The following is a 16,238-nucleotide window of genomic DNA, read 5'->3' on the forward strand; positions in this document are numbered from 1 at the left end:
TACATATGGCCATTGTTTTTTTTTTCTGACTTGACAAAAAAATTATTTTTTTCTTTATATCTATGTTAAAAAATACTTAAGGTAAAATATAAGTATTTACAAACAAACATAGCTTTTTGTTTCTTTAATATAATTAAAAACCTACAGTTTATAGTGTTTTTTAAGTTTAGATCGAAACAAAAACGGCTTCAAATCTTCTCATTCATCTTATCTTTTGATTTTGACACAGCGTTTTAGTTTAATTTTTAGCTGTTTAAATTAGATTTGCTTGAAGAGACGCTTAAAAAATCCTTTACTACCAATGAAAAACAGCATTAGTATTATAGAAAGAATTCTAACATTTTACTTAAAAGCAATCTTGAACTTTTTTCAGTGTTTTAGTTCTATTGTTTAGAAGTATAATTTTTAAACAATGTTTTATAAATAATATTAATTTTGCTATCTGATCGTTAGCAAAAATTAGTTATTTATACTATCATCTTATAAATATGTACAAGCGTACAAAATTCCACGAGGGCACAAAATTGCACGAAAGTACAAAATTGCAGGAAGATAAAATTGCACGAAGACTCTTTTGCACGAAGACAATTTAGCACGGAACATTTTTGCACGAGTTGTATTTTTGTTTTAGTTATATATTATTTTTTTAACTTGTGCAACTTAGTAACCTCGTGCAATTTTTTATTCGTGCAAATCCCTATAAAAATAGATGCGAGCAATATCATTTTGCTCTGTAAAATGTTTTAATTTTATATGTTTTCACAACTTTTCGAGAAAATAAAATTCTTTGATACTTACAAGCTATACGGATATTTACAATTTTTATGCTTATCTAAGTTAAACTAGTATGTAATAATGTAGGCGCTTCAATACAAACATGTTTCAAGAAGTATAGAAATTCTAAATAGTTACAATTAAAGCTTTAAGTTATTCTCATTAAAAGTAAGCAACATATGAAAAATACATTAATATTAAATATAACAACTCAATTAATTACCATCCAAATATTTGTTTAATTAAAATAATTAGTAATTAATAATTAATAGTTAGAAATCACGCATTAAGTCACTACAGAAAAACATTTTGTGAAAAAGAAAACAAATTTTTAACGATGCCAAACTATTTGTGAATACTTACTTTTGGTACAATTTTACTTTTAAACTTAGGTTTAAGTTTTAGATATCTAAACATTATACACTAATTATCATCTTCTAAAAAGTTAAACTGTATTAAAAAACTTGGGTGTTTCATTGTTAAAAAACATTAATAGTAACTTTAAAAATATCAATTGTATGTAAGCTAACAAAGTAATTGTCTCTACTTTGTAGTTACTTGTTTATTTAGAACAAATAAATAAGTAAAATAAAAATTGCTCTTTTTTATTTTATGGATAATGTACTTAAAAGTAATAAGACTTAATGTACAACACTTACAAACTAAAATCTATTTAAAGCAAGGTTTTCAAAATGTTTTTGTAATGCCCTTCTTGAGAAGTTTGAAAGTTAATTTTCTCCACGTGATACAGCTTCAGCTTTTATTATGTATACTTGTTTCTTAACTGTAAAATTTAAAAGAGATGTTTTAAGTTTAAAAATGAATTTGATACGATACTCATTTTAGTAATAACATTAAATTTTTATTCACACTGCATTGAAGTTTAGTAAAATTGTAACAAGCTTCTCAGGGCTTATCAGAGTATTTGTTTCTAATTTCTAACAGCTTACATAGAAAACTAAACTTAAAATTAATCTTAAACAAGTTAATATATTTTGATATTATAATACTTTTTAAATATTATTGTGTTTATAGTTATTGTATGATGCATCGTTTACTAAAAATAAATATTTTTTGTTTTCACCTAAAAAATTGTTATATTGGTTACTACACGATAGATATTCTTTAGCTTAACTAACTAGTCAAAATGTTTATAAAACGAAGCCGGTCCAGCAATACCAATGAGATCTCTCTAAGTGTACAAGAATTTATTGTTTGATTATTATACCAGCTATCTTTGCTCTCTGTTTAGTTTAGTAATACTGTTCACAATTTCAAGCTTCCTAGCGGCTAGATTACAGGCGCCTGCCAAAACGCTTAGCTGAGCAAGAACAAAAACTAGCGTATTTAATAATTATAAAAAAGATGATTATTATTATTTTATTACAAGCTTTATTTAGTAAATTTTTAATTAAGAAGTTTACAGTAATACATGCTTTATGCTTTTTATATAAAATATAAATCTAATAAATAAAAAAGATTACATTGCAATTAATATTTTTGTAAGTAACTGGTTTTTACATCAGTAAATTTTTATAGACTTGTAATGTATTCTTGCGTTGGATACGATATTAGAATTGGAGTCCTTTCTTATACCAATATGAACAAGGTTTAATAATAAGTATTTTTTTTGATAACGAAATACTATTTGGTATTTGACTTTTGAAGTTTATAATTTTTTTGTTGTAGATCGTAAGTTTTATGCTTACTTAGTAACGCTACCTATTTATATATAGAAAATAAAATGGTTAGATAAACTTACTTTTAACAGAGTCCACTTGAAGGGTTTTACTTTTATTAATTTGTAACTTTTTGGTATACGACTTTAAAGGTTTATGATTTTTTGTTTTAGATCATAAGTTTTATGCTTACTTAGTTACACTATAAATGTATATACACATATAGAAAATAACATAATTAAATAAACTAAATTGATTTCCAAAGAGCCCACTTGAAGCCAACTTAACAAAAGTCTAAAATCATAACACACTTATAGCTTGAAAATTAAAGCAGTGTTTTTTATTATGTACAAAACATATAATTATTTGTAAAGAATAACTTATTGAAACTTAAAAGTGCATCAAATACCACTAAGTTTTTAAGATAAAGAAGTAAAATTTAAGTTTAGAACAAGATATTTTGAACATACTCAAAAGGATACCCATAAAAAGTTTTAAAGCTGTGTTTAGCTTTTTTATATGTAGCCTTTTGAATTTGAACATTTAAAACAGTTTAAACATGTTTCTAAATTATAGAAGTAAAACTTTAGTTTTTTACAAGATAAATTGAAAAAACTTAAAGGATACCAATTAAAAGTTTTAAAGCTGTGTTTAGTCTTTTTATGGGTATCTACTTGAATCTAAACATTTCAAACAGTTTTAACAAGATTTTTAAGTTTTAAAAGTAAAATTTAAGTTTAGAACAAGATATTTTAATAAAACTCAAAAGGATACTTATTAAAAGTTCTAATGCTGTGTTTAGTCTTTTTATGGGTGTCATTTCAAATTTTTGCATCTAAAACAGTTTAAACAAAGTTTTAAGTTACTTTAATAAAAATTAAGTTTAAAGACATAAAAGAATTTAGTGAAAAATATACGTAAACGCCTTAAAAAAAATGTACAGAAAAGTTTAAAAAATACGTCGCGTCGATATAAAATTGTACAACTTTTCATGGGTATCCTTATGCTGAAACTAGGATACCCATAAAAAGACCGACGTAGTGACAATACACTTTAAAAATTATTTAAAGAATTATATATTTTTAATACATATTTGTTATAGCGACATAAAATGTAGTTGTAACGTTTATTAACTTAGTAAAATTGTTTAAAATTACCCAAAAATTAACATTAAAACTTTTATGCTTTTCCATTCTAATATTTTTGAGAAAATAAAATTCATTACGTAATAATAAAGCTGTTACACTATTAAAATATCTGAACATTTTTAAGTTATACTTACAAAAAGTTTTGAAGTCAAAGTATTTTATTTTTCATAGATTGCATAAGTTTTTATAATGAATAATTAGCGAAAAATGTTAATTGTTGTAAACACATTGTTCAATAATAGTAACATTATTAATAAACTTAAAAGCTTATATATAACTATTAATTTATATTTATAAAACATAATAAAGTTTAAAATAAATATAAAGTTACTTAACTTTTAGCTTTTTGCAACTTAGTTATATCTTTATAATGTTATAATTTTATTAAATGTTTAAGTACAAAATATATTTATTTATGTCCATACTTTATATTTATAAAACTAATAAAAATATTTTAAAACTAATAATCGAAATTGCTATACGAGCTTAACTTAACATTATCTTATTAACCAAACCATACTTACGTTTAATGAATTTTTCAATTAAAATTATATGTAAAACAATAAACATGGAACTAATTTTGTTCTGTAAATTTTCTTTTAATAATTATTGATAAATAATATTTACAAGTTACTTTTAATTTTAGATAAATACAAATTATTAAAACTAAGCATTTTGTAATCATGAAAATATATGAAACTAATTGTAAGCCGTTTTTTATCACGAAGTTTTAATTTTATTTATTCTAAGATGGTAGCATTACTTTTTTTATTAATTAAAAACAAGAATTATAAGATTTCTTAAACCATTCATTGGTCTTTGCGATAAAGCAATAAACATTTGTTGATTACAATAATAACTTTACAAAAATAGTCCTTCGAGCCGGAGTCGAACCAGCGACCTATGGATTTCTAACATTCTGCTACAGTCCACCGCTCTACCTACTGAGCTATCGAAGGCGCTGTTTAGATAAACTTTGTTGCGTTTATAAAGTTGAAATTAAGCAATTAAAATTAATTAAGATTAATTAAAATTAATCTGCATAATATTTGTTAAGTCTATTCTCCAAAATTATTTTCCTGTTAAAATATACCAAACAAATTTCAGTTTTAATTTTGCTAACTTATTGTTATCAAAACATATTGGGGTTTTGAAAGTTTGTAATAAGTTTTTACTTACTGAATTTAAAAAAAAATTGTTGACAAACTTTATACCATAATAACTCATAAAGTGAAATTTAAAACATTTATAGCTTTTTTTCAACTTAGTTTAAACTTTTATTGCTTACTTTTTAATTTATTTTAAATTCATTTTCTATACTAATCTAACTTAAAACAAAAAGTAACCAAGTTATAATAATAGAATTACGTTAATTTAAAGTTTTTAAATTGTTCAGTAGTTGTGTTTTAGATAATATCAGAAATTTAAACCTCATAACTTAGATTTGTGTTTACTAAATAAGTTTATCAAAACTAATGCAACCTATAGCAAAGTCTTTTTTTTTACTTGGTTATTTTAATTGTTTATGTTTGTATTTACTTAATAAAATAAAAAAATTAAAAACTGTTTATATTATGTAAACATACTTTTATAAGGACTATATAGTCTTTAAATAACTTAAAATGTTAACAACTCAATTATATCTTTATGCTTCATAAAGTACTTTATTTATTTAATTTTAAACTAAAATGTGTTTTAATTTTTAATTTGGGCTGGAGATAAAATAAAAATGCTTATGTGTATTCTAAAAAAATAAACAATGTATGACTTAGACTTAGTTGTTCAAATACTTTAGTTAAACTTTCTCAAACCATTTTTTGATTGATTAGTAATTCAATGTAATTTCATTCATAGCAATTCAATGGTTTAGAGTTTTTATAAAAAATAGAAAACAGAATAAATATTGTAGTTAGACACTTACAAAAAATAAAATCTAAAAAAATTACTGAAAGTGACAACAAACTAAAAAAAATAAGTTTTATTTTTTATTATATGTAGTATGAAATATTTAATGTGTCAGTGAATACTCATATTAATTAAAAACTATTATATTTTGCCCATAAATTGTGTTAAACTGTTTTAAACTATAGACTCTACAAAGGACAAAGCTAAACTTTTTTATGTCAGTAATCCAACAAAAACCTTAACTTCTATGAATGTTGATTGACATTTGAAAATACTGAACTATTTTTAATTTTAAGCTAGTTATACCATTTTATATTTAAAAACGTATAAAATACACTTTGTTGTAAGCATAACTTTTAACAGTTCGACATTAAGTGAGTTATATTTCTAAATAAAAAGCAAAAAAATATACAAAATATTTTAATTTTTTCAGAGATAATTTAATTCATTTCTAGACAGTTTATGGATTTTCAGAGTTTTAAGAATTAAAAAATTTATTTGCGTTAAAAACAATAAAGTTTTAAATCTGGATGGAACTACATTTACCAAAAAATTATGGTTTAAATAACAGCTTACTTATAGATACTTTTAATTTTATGAAAATCTGTTTATATAATAACATGACATTGTTTTGTCTTAGTGACATGTGAATATATAATATAGCTTCAGGCCTTATATAAACTATCTGACAATTTATACAAAATCTTTCTAGAGTCTATACAAGGTTGTCAGTAAAATATTTGTGACAAAAGTATCTTATAACCGCAAATAATTTTTCTTATTACTAGTCACACGAAATTATTTACAAGTTTTTATTTAGATAACTACATATGAAAGCTATTTAGATCGCGCCAATTATTTTGAAAATTTTGATTCTTTTATTTATTTTAACTCGGGTTGTACAAAGTTTGTCTTAATGAACTAAAAGTATAAACTTATAGAACATTTAAGTTAGCCTACTTAATAATTTTTTTTTATAAAAAAAACAAAACATGTTAGATTTTACATGTTACTACTTTATATATGTTATAGACTTTTATACTGACTAACAATCAAACATAGTAAAATTTAAATTGAACACAAACCTATATAATCAAAATAAACTTTAGGAATTTACACATATGAGAATATATTACAGTAAGATTTTTTTATTAATTTACAAAAAAAATCGGTACAACTTTGATTCATGCTTTATATACATAAATTCATATCAGTGAGGTTTTAGACATAACAATAAAAATACTACAATATACAAAACTTTACTTGTTTTAAAACTTTACAGTAACTTTAAATACTTGAAAAAAGTATATTAATATACAAAATACTGCTATACTCAACGTAAAATAGAATATTTTTAATAAAAAAGAAAAAAAAAAAGTGTATTAGCATTTACAATCCCTTATGTATTATGAGTAAATTTTTTAAATCGTTTTAGAATAAAATTTAAATAGTAACAACTATTTACAAATTTACATTATATTAAAAATAAACTACTTCTCTACAATTTAGCAATTCACAACCCTATTATTTGCGTTAAACAAAAATAACAATAAATTTTTACTTATATACATATATATTTATATCTAAATTGTTTTCAAGTAAAAATAACAGTCTTTTTCAAATAAAATGTTTGAATTGACGAAGCAAAAGAAAAGTATCAATAAACATTTATTTGACATTAAATTACTGTACAAATTTACAATCTGCTAATTTTTTATGCTTTACATAAGCCAAAAACACAAATAAAAGGTTTTGTACAAATATACATTGACACCGCTTAAAAAATTAAAAACACAAAAAGTTAAACTAACTAAATTTGTACAAATTTACAAATCTACCCATATTCTTTGCATTTAAATTAATAACGAAATGAAAAATTTTCTGTACAAATTTACAATGTGACTGCATATAGTTTTCATTTAAATAAAAAATATTTTTTCCATATACAAATTTATACTAACAACAACGTCTTGTAGAAATACTAAAAAACAATGAAAAAAAACTGTACAAATTTACGTTGAGACCACTTTATTAAATGAAAACAACAAATAATTAAATTAACAAATTTAATTCTGTACAAATTTACAATTCACGACCCGTATTTTTTGCATTTAAACTTGAAAACAAAAAGAACAATTTTCTATACAAATTTACATTAACAACGTCTTGTAGAAATGTAAAAAAAAACAATGAAATAGGAAAAAATACTGTACAAATTTAGAATTTATGATCCGTATTTTTTGCATTTAACAAAAGTAAAACAGAAAAGCTTTTAATACAAATTTACACTGCAACCTGCTTGTATAAACAATAAAAAACAACAAATAAATTTAAATTCTGTACAAATTTACAATGTAATGCTTGTTTGTTTATGCAAAAGTTAAAATAAATTAAGTGAAAACTTTTATACAAACGTAAAGTTAAATTACTTTAAATTCATCAAAAATAAAATCTGTACAGATCTACAATAATGTTAAATGAAAAACTAAGACTTGTTTACAAATATAAAATTAAAGGAAAATAACAACAACACTTTAATACAAATTTAGAATAAAACATAAATTTAAAACTTTATACAAAATTACACAAACCAAGAATACAGCCAAGAAAAAAAAGACTTTTTTTAAATCAACGATGATAAATTAAATCTCTATAAATCTACAAAATTTATGTTATTTTTTGTATATAAACATATGTAATTTATGAACAAGGTTTTAGTTAACTATGAGTAAATTATCCATTGATAAACATTTCTAAAAACAAGTTAAAAGAAACTATTTACAAATATACACTGCCAGCTTTTTTTGTTATAAACATATCATAAAAAAAAATTAAATTATAAAATAATAAAATACTGTACAAATTTACAGTTAGGCTGTTATACGTCATCGTTATCCAAAACAAAAATTACAAAAAATTATAAATTTACAAAGCGACATTTTAAAAAAATTAATGAATTAATGACTAAAATAAACTTAAATCAATGTTTGCACAAAAAAGCATTCATTTTCGTTAAGAATACAAATGACTAAATAAAGCACAAAAATAAAACCAAATAGCATACAAATCAAAAACCCATTAATATTAAAACTTTATATACAAATTTACAATAATTTATTTAAAGTACGATATGTTTCTTAAACTTCGACAATGAAATTAAATTTAAACAAATTTTACAACTTGTGGATTAAAGCTTTCATTTAATATTTGAAAAATTCTGTACAAAATTACAATGGGTAGCATTCGAACGAAAATAAATCATAAAAACAAGTTTAAAATAAAAGTAATAAACAAACTTCTACAAGTTAACAAATATATCACTTTCTAAGAATTTGAACAATAAGTAACAAACAACTAAAGTTACTCAAGTTACTACTGAATGTTTGTACAAATATACAACTAGTAATTTTTAATATTATAAGTTAGTCAAAACAACAGAAATTATTTACAAATTTACATGAGTATTATAGTGTGCCCGTATAAACTACTAAGTTATATATATATAAAGTTTTTAAATTGGCAGCAAAATATTTTTTTTAAGTTAAGAGTGGGCAAAGCAGTACGACTCTAAAAGTAATTTTTTGCTTGACAGCATTTTGTGCAAATTAAATAAAATTTTTGACAAGGAATTTTTCGAATATGCTTTTTACTTGAATTTTAGTGTTGGTCGTTAAATAATTATTTCTCTGCAAGTCTAGTTTTAGAGATTATTTTTTTAAATTTTGCCGTAAAACTTCTCAGAACTTTCCCTTATGGGGCCGGCAAAAGTTAGTTAATGAGGTCGAGTTCTGAAATTTTTTTGTGCTAAGTTTGACTAGAAAAACAGCCCAGCCCTACTTGACTTAAATAATTACAAGAAAACTTATCAACAATAAATAATAAATGTTGTTTACAAATATACAGTAGCCCCTTTAGTTTGCAACAATTATGAAAACATGAAACATTAATCTGTACAAATTTACAATTGGTTCCTTTTAATCTAAAGTATTTATAAATAATAAGCCAAATTAAAAGTACACCAAAAACTTTACAAATATACAAATAATGTTGCTGATTTTCGAGAAAAAATCGTAAGAAAATCTTTACAAATGTACAAATTGACATAAACTTTATAGCTAGTTACAACATTACGTTAATTAAAATATAAGTACAAATAACTTTTAGTGTAAATTCATAATCAAGAAGTAACAACTAATACTCACTTTAGTATTTATAAACTTACAACTTAAAGGTAGATCCCCCCGAAAAAACATAATACTACATATAACATATACACGCGAAATATATTCTACAAATATACAATTGAGCCTTTTGTATATGTGAAAAGATTATAAATAAAAAACCTCTACAAATTTTCAAAATGGAAGACTTATTAACAATCAGTTTAAATATAAAATTTTTAAAAGGAGTACATAAGAAAATGTACAAATATACAAGAATAAGCCATGAAAGTATGAAAAAATAACTAAATAAATTCTGTACAAATTTACAGTAGACTGAGTAGCTTTGAAGACACGGAAATTAAAGCAAGCAAACTAGAGAAACATTTACAACTTTACAAATGTAAAGGTAGAATCAACTAAAGCCATCAAAGAAAAAAAATAATTACAAACATGATACTTATGTACTGTAAACTTTCAAAACAAAGAGAACAAAATTATTAATTGATTTTGAATATAGTTACTTTGAAGCTTTAGAATACAGTTTTAAAACTTTCGAGATGAATTGACTGTTTAGATGAAGATTAACTTTATATGAGTCTGCAGGAAATTTCTAATTGTGTACAATACCGGATATGAAAAAATTTTGTTGATATAAAAACAAAAATCTCACTAAATAAGAAATCAAATCGTTTTATATAAGGTTGTGAGTAAGCAAAAAGACAAAATTTGTTCGAAACAGTTAATTTTGAACAAAAATTTATTTAGAAATATATTAGTCAAAATAGTTGTTGTTAGATAATAATATAATATTGTTGCTGTAACTTCAAATATATCAGTTTCGTTTAGTTTATATTTTTTAATAAGTATATATTTTAAACTTACAATGAGGAAAGTAAAAAACGTTGTGGTTAACGTTGATTAGAAAACTTCAAAACATTTTTTGTATAAAATTTCTCATCGTTTTCTGAAGCTATCTGTTAAGTTAATATATTATTTTATACATTTATACATTGATGCAATTTGATAAACGTAATTGATATGTGGTTCCATTTTAGGTTTTCAGCAATAAAAATTCCCAGATCTTTAAACACTTTAGTTGAAGGTAACCTTATGTTGTTTATTCTAAATTCAGAAGTGATACTAGATGTATTTTTTTGAATGTTTAGAACCTGACATTTACTAGGATTTAAAACTAGTTTTCTTTCTTTTAGCCAATGATAAATTTTATCCAAAGATTTTTGTAGAATTGTGTTAGAATGGCTAAAAATTTTTGTATCGTCTGCAAAGAGATTTATGTTGCTATCGACATCTACTTCTAAAGCTATATCATTGATATAAATTATAAATAAAAGTGGGCCAATAACCCCTCCTTGAGGCACTCCACTGAAAACAGGTAAAGACTCTGAAAAAGTGTTACCAATAACTACTTTTTCGGTTCTGTTTTCAAGAAACCCTTTGAACCAGCTAACTAAACTTTTATGAATTTTGTATTGAGTTAAAGTCTTTATTAGTTTAAAATGGGATACAGAGTCAAAAGCCTTTTGAATGTCTGTGTTAATAACTTTAGTTGACTTATTGCTTAGAAATGAAACCAACCATGAGTGTAAGCAATTCAACAGTTGATAACTAGATGATCGATTAGGTAGAAAACCAAACTGTTTATGTGAAATTAGCTTTTTTAAAAAAAGGTGATCAAGTATTTTTAGAGAAATTATATGTTCGAAAATTCTACAAAAACTGCTTGTTAAAGAAATGGGTCTGTAGTTTAAAGGGTTGTACTTACTACCTTTTTTGTGCACTGGTATGACATATGAGACTTTCCACTGGTTTGGTACAGAGGATGTAGCTAGTGAACAATTAAAAATTAGTGAAATTGGAAGAATTAAGGAATAAATAGTACGTTTAATAAAATATGAAGGAATGTTTTCAGGCGTTCTGATTATTTTATCTTTTAAATGATTAACAGACTTAATTATTTCATCATTGCTTATGAAGAAGTTTTTCATTTCCAAACACTTTTTACTAACAAGTGTAAAATTTTTGTCATCACAATCTTTAATAGATACCTTTTGAAAGGACCTGTTAAAAAAAGAGGCTTTATCAAGTTCTGATATCATTGGAAAATTATTTTCATTAATTAATACAGGTAAAGAAGGTGTTAACTTGAGCTTTGATTTCACATAGCTGTAGAATTTTTTTGAGTTTGTGTTTTCGCAAAAAGTTTTTCATGTTATTTTTAAGATCAAACCCTTAATTTCATAGTTTAAAGTCTTACACATTGTAATGTTTTGATTGTATACTTAAACGCTTTCTACGTATTTTGAGATACTAATCGATAACTGCTTATGCTAATCACAAATTATGTCTTTTAAAATATCGTTAGACAACTGTATACTACTCGTTACAATTAATTTGTTGTCTATATGAATGGTGTATCACGTTATAACACCAACTACATCATTTGTATAATTTTTTAAAACGATTCTTTGTTAATTTTACGTTGAATGTACAGAAACATTTACGTAATGTACTTTATTCAAGGTAGTTTGAGTTGCTTGAGTACTCAACAATAGTTGTTCTTATGACGTCATAACTCGTCACCTCTGTCCTATTGAACTTTATTTTTAGCCCTTGACTATAGAAGTCAAGCCTTAAGCCATAAAACTTCTCAAACTAAACACGTAATTCACAAACCATACTTAAGTACCAAACATTACTTGGTTAAATATTTACTAGTAGCTCTTTTATAACATGTTATTAAAATATGCAAACTTAAAATTTACGGTATTCTTCAAACACTGATTAACTAAAATTTCTAAATTTCTAGTACAAAAAGAATATTTTATTGTAAATGTTTAAAAATAGAATATACAACTTTAGCAAAACTTTTATAAGTAATCACAAAATCTCTAATTAACTTTATTACTTAAAATCTTATATAACAAATAGTTTAAACTAAATAAACAAACTTAGTAAAAACATCTTAGATTGTTTAGTAACACAGTACAAATCACTTACTCAGTGTTAATTCTTAATGTTATCAAGATGATATCAAGTATCGACTAATAAGTGTTTAATGACTTATAAAATATAAAAGAAAAGAAAAAAAGTCATACGATATATTTTTTTTGTTAACAATTAAAAGACATTTATGCCTTTATATGGTATCTGTAAGCGATCTACAACATATTGTGAAATTCTACTTACAAATTGTCTCCGAAAACTACTTATAAAATTTTGTGAAATTCTACTTACAAAGTTTTTGGTGACTTTGTGAAACGCCGATAAGTTACCGTGAAAACTTAGTAAATAATATATTGTAAGATTTTTCCGTGTATTTTGTTTCCTGATTGGATAATAATAAGTATTCATTACACTACTTCCTAATCGTATTAAAAATTAAATTGCAGTTTTGAAATTGAAAACAACATTTAATTTATTTATATTAAATAGCTGGTAGATACTATACATATACCTAAAACTTTATAACTAGTCATCACTTAACGTGGAAAAAGTAAGCTATTTAAATAAAAGGAACAAAAAATACTTAAACTTAATATAGTTATTTTAAACTCTGTGGAGTATTTTTATACTGTTTGTATTTTTAATAAGGTCTTATACAGTCTATGAATGGTATATGTGACAAACTTTTTGAACTATCAGATGAAAATTGTAGTAATTCATATTTTAGTTTAACAAATTTTTGTATCTCAATCTAATTTTCTTAAACGACCCCTTAGCAGAGGTTTAAAAAAATAATCACTTCATTTAAAAATATCGCCCCTTTACTAGTTAGTACCCGTTTACTTTTTTACTCACTTACGTATTACAGTAGCCTAGTAGCTAAAATCGCCTGTAAAGATAATTCACACATTGGGATTTATTTATTCAAAATATAAAATAAGTGTTAAATTTTGAAATTGTAGTACTTTGTTTCAAACTTGTTGTTTTAAGAAAAACAATTTCTAATAAAAATAAAATTTGTTCGCTAACTTGCTAAAGTATTAATAGGTTTTAAGAAGCTTTACTTTTGTTAGTTTCTAAATTTATTTAAGGTTTTGTAAAAAATTACTAAGACCAGCTTAAATTTTATACAGTATTTGTGCAATAATATATTTATTTTTTATGTAGTTTATGAAAAGTATTTCTGTATATAAAACATTAAGTAAAACTAGATATTTAAGTTTTTTACTGAATAATATACAACATTAAAAAAGTAAAACAATATTTAACAAAACTTTAGACTGATTTCGATAATGTAAGTAATTAATTTAGAAACTATTTGTATTTGTTGGTTTAAACTATAATAAAAAATACAAATGAAAATAAATAGTTTATAAATTTAGTATTTAAGATTTTTTATTTACGGTTACACTGTTGATTTATTTTTTCAAATGTTTGGCTAGTTTGAAATATGAAAACTCACGAAAAAAAATTCAGTAATGTCGTAGTTTAAGTTACAGCCAGAAAATAAAAATTAATAAAAATTTGAACTACTTATAGTTATATAAATAAATTCAAAGTTAATTCTTTACTTATGTTTTACTAATCGATAAAGCTAACATAACTTTAAATAGTCATTTCAATACAAAAATATATTCTGGCTGTAAATTTTTTCTGTATAAAGAGAAAATCTTACAATCTTTATACTGCGTATATCGTAATCTGTATTTTAAGGACTAGCCTAAAAATTAACTTTAATATAATCGTTTCGGCATTTTAACTTAGATAAAAAAATTATATTTGCTTTGATTTTCTTTACAAAATAAACAATTATTTTTGTAAATTCTATCCTTAAAATTAATTAATGTATAAAACACAGTATTTGTCAACTAGAATAAAACGTTTTTGTATCGGAGATTTTAAAGCCTTTGCAAAACTAATGTTCTTTGTTTTAAACAAAGATCATTGAAATATAAAAATAAATCATTCATTATTTTTATTTGTCAAACATTAAAATAGTTTGCAAATAATACTACTTAAAGTTTTTTGTATCTTACACAGTTTTTAAGTCCTTCTTTTAAAGCTTTTTAAGATTACTTAACATAATTTTTCAAAATAAAAAAACCTTTCTAGAACTATATACTGTTCTTGTAAAAAAAAATTTTCACAAAAATCTTCTTAGTTTGAAAATAAATACCCAATACTATATAAAACTATACTTTAACTTAAACACTTTAAAATAACTCGGGTTTAAACATAAACTAAAACTAGTTGTTTTTTTTCATACTTAAGATTTTATAACTTCATTCAAGTTTAACACCGATTAATATTTTAATTACTATCATTTCCATAATGTAATGTAATATAACTTTCTTTGTATTTAAATAAACTATGTTTATATTTAATTTTAACATCTAAGGCACTAACTTAAAATTTTATCTATCAAACTATACTTAAACTGTTTTATATCAAATTTTAATACATTCTAAGTAAAACATGTCAAGTTAGTAAAAAACAACAAATACATATATACAAGTTTTATTAATTATATAAAGTATTTCAACGTGAATAATTTTACAAAGGTTATATACATCGCAAAATAAAAAATGAAAATGAAAAGTAAGTTTTTAAATAAAGCAAGTATTCATATTAATATCTGTACAAAAACGCATTTCACAAAATAAGAATTTTAAAATACATCGATAAAAACTTTACAAATTTACAACAGACAAATTTTGTGTAGATAAATTAAAACTAAGTAAAAAATATATATTTGTACAAATTTGCATATAACAGAAAGAACACTCACAAAATAAGCAACAAACAAAATCTGTACAAATTTACATTTTACTCCTCTTTCAATTCCAATAAAACAATAAAATAAACAACAAAAGCTTTACAAATTTGCATTTTCCAACGTTAGAAATGAATTAAAAAAGTACATAATCTATATAAATTAAGAGTATGGAATACTTGTAACACCAATAAAACACAAGAAAACTTTAACTGAAAAAACAACAAATCATCTGTACAAATTTACATTTTGTCCCTTTTAAGTAAAAAAAACAATTAAAATATATACAAATATACCTTGGGCGTTTTTTTAACGTGTATTTAAAATGATATCAAATAAATAATAAAAATCCGTGTAAATTTACACATTACAGAAATAACGATCTCAAAACAAAATCAAATAACAAAAAAACTGTACAAATTTGCATTTTGCAATCTTAGAAATACATTAAAAAAAAATCTATACAACAGGGATTGTTTGTAACACCAATAAAAAATAAGAAAAGTCTAACTGAAATAACAATTAATTATCTGTACAAATTCACACTATAATCCATTATTAAACAAATAAAATACGCAAAAAAAAAAAGACTTTAAACAAAAACACCTGTACAAAATTAGTTTCATAAAATAAGTGCATCGATTTAAAACAGAAGAGTAATCTTAACAAATTTACAATTAAACAAGTTTTTTGACCATAAGTAAATACAATAAAGTAGTTTCAAAATCAACAATAACTGTATGTACAAATTTACAATTATAAGTATTGAAGACACCAATAAAAAAAAACAATTTATAAACAACCAAAATTTTTACAAATTTAAAAATGACAA

General features: G+C 23.0%; 1 non-coding gene across 1 annotated transcript; it reads right to left on the bottom strand.

The window, feature by feature from the left end:
* Positions 1 to 4,474: 4,474 nt before the first annotated feature.
* On the bottom strand, positions 4,475 to 4,560 carry Trnay-gua (transfer RNA tyrosine (anticodon GUA)). Its single transcript is given in 2 exon segments — positions 4,475 to 4,510; positions 4,524 to 4,560. It is a non-coding gene; the product is annotated as a tRNA-Tyr (tRNA).
* Positions 4,561 to 16,238: the final 11,678 nt, after the last annotated feature.

The sequence above is a fragment of the Thalia democratica genome, chromosome 3 (assembly GCF_965202585.1).
Source record: "Thalia democratica chromosome 3, ktThaDemo2.hap1.1, whole genome shotgun sequence".
NCBI classification, from domain to species: domain Eukaryota; kingdom Metazoa; phylum Chordata; class Thaliacea; order Salpida; family Salpidae; genus Thalia; species Thalia democratica.